Raw genomic sequence first — 4,431 nt, 5'->3', positions numbered from 1 at the left:
CAGATGTGCCGAAGACTGAAAAACAAAAACATGGTGGATAATTACTTGGACTTAATTAAGGAGAAAAATTTAACAGATGTCTATTCTAGGGGTTGAAGAAATATACCCAAAAGTCAAACTCACTGTTCCTAACAGATAAATTTCCTAAAATACATTGATATCCAAGAAGAGGTAAAAGCCCAAATGTATGAAAACAGAACAATTGGCTAAGGGTTAAGATTAATTAACCATTTCCTCCATTCTAAATGATTTTAACAGTGCTAACATAAATCAAAGAAATAAAACACCATAAAGATTAGACTGATAAAAAATAGATCAAGAAATGCAAATTTTTCATTTGGCAAGTATTTTATATGAATAGATGGACCAATGAAAAAAGAGTCATATTTAGGCTATGGCAACTCTTTCAGAAACTCAACTTTTTCAGAAAAGTTTTACTTAAACTTCCAAAATACCTGTGGTATGAGAACAAATTAAATGTTATGTTTAAGTTAAAAAAAATGGTAAGTGGAAATAGCAATAGATACAGAATTCACTTGAAAGACAGTGAGGAGACAGACTCTAGGGACTTTTCTTAAGATGTGAGTATCTACAGAGTGAGGAATTCTTTGGATATTTTTAAACTAATCAGGAAAGGGTATGCGGTCTCTCAAGTTATCTGCATCTCATCACAGTTCAGGCCAAGTTGGTAGAAATAAAGTTAAGTTACTGAGCACCGCCCACCCCACATGGAGGGCAATATACTAAGTCTTAAATTACAGCCATATTTTAAAAATATAGACCTTCCTTTCTGATATAGCCATCCATCAGTTTGTTAGAACTACCACATCAGGAAATATTTTAAGTGTCAGGAGACAAATGTAGTGATAGATGCATACATAAGATGTCATGAAAACATGCCATTCAAGCTGAAAGTAGAATGTGGCTCTTTGACCAAACACTCTTGCCATTTAAGGTTTGTATATTCTCACTGCTAGCAGCTAAAATCAGAAAGGAGGAAGAAGAGTTGTCCAGATATTTTAGGAAGAAATAAGTTGTTTCAATAATGTCACAGAAAAAGGAAAAACTGTACTTGAAGGCTTAAGTGTATCCATACAATCTATAAAACTCTGAGACTACTGTATTCCAGGAACTATGAGAAGGTTGAGATTTACAAAATGATTAAAACTGACTTTTAGCCCTCAAATTGCTTACAAATCAGGAAGAGTGAGAGAGGAAAAAAAAACCCAATGTACTGTGGGATATTGCATAAACATGTTTATAGAGGAGCACACTAAATATGGAAATAACTCAAAGTCAACTGTGATTGATTGATGGTATGGGATCCCTACACTATCCTTTAGATTTGACAGATGACTTTCCAGTACAAGAGATAGAACATTTGAAAGAACAATTGGAGGGCTGACTCATCGCTCCGTGTAGAGCATTAGCCCAGGATGTTTTAGACCCTGGTTTTATGCCCAGAAGGGTAAATACAAACACACACACACACACACACACACACACACACACAAAGAAAGAATAACATGTTGCTGGGTAGGCTACCCAAAACCCAAACCCATCCAGCAATCACTCCAAAGTACTAGCCCCACCCCACCCCTAAACCCACCTATCCTCCTGCAACCTTGGTGGAATTCTGAAACACAGCTTGCTCCAATACTGAGGGGACTTAATAGGAAATCTAAGACGTGATGGAGCATATGTACTGATGAGGTGTAAGTCTAGAAGGTGAAAGAAGACAACCTAAGGCAGGCACAGTCATCTGTCCTGTATCAGAAGCACAGGCTTTAATAGATAAATTAAAGGGGGGGGGGATACGTTGGAGTGCACAGAAGTGAATTCAGTTCACTGTGACCAAAGATCAGAGAGTTCGGACCTATTTTTCCTCCTTCAAGGTTATGACAGGTTTAGTACAGGTTGTGGCTCCCTAAATGTTTGGCTTAAGGTGTGGTCACTGTATGTCCTGCCTAAACAACAGAATACTTACCTCAGGATATAGTTAATTGATGCTTCAGGTATTGAAGAGATAATTACTTTGTTCCTTGTTTGTATCATACTAAATAAGTCTTACTATCTTCCACCCCTTTAGATTGACATATATAAAACATATGAAAACATAAATGCAGGCAAACTCTGCAAAAGAAAAAGAATAACATGTCACAAAGGCATCCATCATCTGGAAACATTAAAGGTAGATGAAGCACTTTGCTAATCAGACAACATGCATGCAACCAGATCATCAGGGTTTTTAATGGCCTTCCTTATCACTTGAGATAGGTATTTGGCTGTAACATGAATTTCATTAAAGAAATTATAGGGAAAAACCTCTGAAACATTCATTAGAACTGAATTTTTATGGGTCTTGAACACTAAAAATACAAGCTTACACATTATTTGGGTATCAAGAAGCCATTAGCCAGGTGGTAGTGGCATACATAGTTAATCTCAGGACTTGCAAAGGCAGGTGGATCTCTGAGTTTGAGGCCAACCTGGTCGATAGAGTGAGATCCCGAACAGCAAGGACTGTTGCACAGAGAAATCCTGTCTCCAAACAAACAAATAAACAAAAAATTGGTCAATGACAGCAGCACCAGTGTGTATGTGTGTTTGTGTGTGTGTGTAAAACATAAAAAAATATATGAATAGTGTTTACATTGTGTATTTTAAACAAACTGGAGATGATCTATGAAATAAAAGATGAACAATAGTGCAAATACTTAAGGCAAAGCCTTATTCACATAAGATTTGGTACATATTTACAAAAAAAATAATTTCCCTTAGCATTACAATGAACTTTTTACTTTGCATTCTTTACAAATTTTTTAGAGTTCTCTGACTTCCCTAAAGAAACTTTTGGAACTTCAAGTCGTCTACGGCTACAGTTTCCTACTCTAAAACAAAAAATCATGGAAACAAGCTGCATGCAGTGGGTGCTCATACCTTCACAGCTGTTCTTTCTCTTAACAGTGCCTTGGGATGTGATATTGGGCAACACACCAGCCAAGGAAATAGCTTCTACTTCCTGTGATATTAGCACTGACTCTAAGACAAGAACAGATGTTCAACCAGAAAAAAAAAAATAGTTAAGGCGTAGAAGTATTTTTCCTCTGATGCTTCCATTTTCTCTGACCTTCACAAGAGACAGATGCAGCTTGCTCCCAACAGAAACATTAGCTTGAAGCTTTTAAGTGTATAAACTAATGAGTCCGGAACCTTGTCCAGAGACTCTTCACCGAAAGACATATTCCAGTAACCAATCTAGCCCCTACATCCTGCCGTCTTCTTTGCCTTGTTCAGTAGGGTGTATGCAGGTCATCCTTGCTCAGTAGAAAATGAAGTCTTACTGTTTTGCACAACAAAATATCCTGCAGTAACAAAGTTAATGGTGGGGGAGGGGGTCTATCATTCCTTCCCTGTTAAGACTTATGCTACTCTCTAATTTATTATCTATCTAATTTCATGATACCTTGATAGCAAAACGATGCTAATAATAATTATTTAAGACATCCAACACAGGAGACAAGAAGACAAAATTGTCCAACAAAATGACATCTAATCACTAATTCTCCATATGCAAGAAAGCAATTACATATGTGAAATTTGGGTTTTGGGGGGCTAGGCACATTTGATTTTATTGAAAGACTTTGCCAAATCCAGTATAGTCTCATGTTCCACAATAAAAATATTGTTTTTATTTTCTCTTTATCTTATGATTTGTTATGTCTTATGATTACTTGAACACAAGAGACTTCAGTTTGGCCATTATTACCACACTGTAAATGTCCACGGAACTAAAGAGCTCACTGTTGTTGCATTATGTCTGGGAACAGCATGTAATATTTTGGATTAATTAGCTCTAAAGTTTTCTTTACTCATAAAGCACTAGATATCTGATAATATCTTTATATATTTCTATGTCTCTCTCTCTCCCACCACACACACTACATACAACATCGCGTAGAAACAGTTTGTCATCATATTATAGGCTCTAAGTTTATGTTGGGGAAGGTACATAGAGCACAGCTGTTAGTGTCACTTAATTATTACTAGGTACCACTAGGGTAATTAATTCATATTTATTAATAAATGTGCTCCTTGAAAGCAATGAAACAACATTAGAAAATATTCAATAAATTGTAGCTGTATGTTCATCAAATAAAATACTAAATAAATGGCATTATAAATAAAGCATTAAACTGAAGCTATAAATAGTAGAAAAAATAAAAGGAACAATCTTGAAACAAAAACAAACAAACTTTTTGTCTGAATTTTAAAAATATAAGCTTAAGCTGGGCGGTGGTGGCGCACGCCTTTAATCCCAGCACTCGGGAGGCAGAGGCAGGCGGATCTCTGTGAGTTCGAGACCAGCCTGGTCTACAAGAGCTAGTTCCAGGACAGGAACCAAAAAGCTACGGAGAAACCCTGTCTCAA

The sequence above is a fragment of the Microtus oregoni genome, unplaced genomic scaffold (genome assembly GCF_018167655.1).
Source record: "Microtus oregoni isolate MIOR12 unplaced genomic scaffold, Mior012 000001F_ref0000356, whole genome shotgun sequence".
Taxonomy (NCBI): Eukaryota; Metazoa; Chordata; class Mammalia; order Rodentia; family Cricetidae; genus Microtus; species Microtus oregoni.
This window is presented reverse-complemented; position numbering follows the sequence as displayed.